The sequence below is a fragment of the Octopus bimaculoides genome, chromosome 28, assembly GCF_001194135.2.
Source record: "Octopus bimaculoides isolate UCB-OBI-ISO-001 chromosome 28, ASM119413v2, whole genome shotgun sequence".
Taxonomy (NCBI): Eukaryota; Metazoa; Mollusca; class Cephalopoda; order Octopoda; family Octopodidae; genus Octopus; species Octopus bimaculoides.
In genome coordinates, this window is record NC_069008.1 from 5,654,795 (window position 1) to 5,655,477 (window position 683).

The following is a 683-nucleotide window of genomic DNA, read 5'->3' on the forward strand; positions in this document are numbered from 1 at the left end:
ATCGTAGGAATTCTACCATAGATTTATAGAAACAATGATATATATATCTGTTCTGTACAATATTTTCATTTTGGTCTTTAAAAGATGATAAATAATGAGAATGTATCTTCAGTTATTCCAATGTCATCTGATATTCTGAAATAATAAAGAAACAACAGTGTAACATATAGAGGCTACTTAGAAAATACAGATTCAACATTTCCATAGAGATAAACTCTAGAAATAAATATTTACTTGAACAAAAGAACTATTTGATTTATTAAAATTTACATCAGAAAATCTTGTGCAAAGCTAACATATTTCTAAACTCCAGCAACACATTCATATTAGATAACATTAATATGTGTGTGTGTGTGTGTAAATATATATAGGCGCAGGAGTGGCTGTGTGTTAAGTAGCTTGCTTACCAACCACATGGTTCCGGACTCAGTCCCAATGCGTGGCACCTTGGGCAAGTGTCTTCTACTATAGCCTCGGGCCGACCAAAGCCTTGTTAGTGGATTTGGTAGACGGAAACTGAAAGAAGACCGTCGTATATATGTATGTATATGTATATATATATGTGTGCGTGTGTCTGTGTTTGTCCCCCCACCATCGCTTGACAACCGATACTGGTGTGTTCACGTCCCCCGTAACTTAGCGGTTCGGCAAAAAGAGACCGATAGAATAAGTACAAGGCTTAC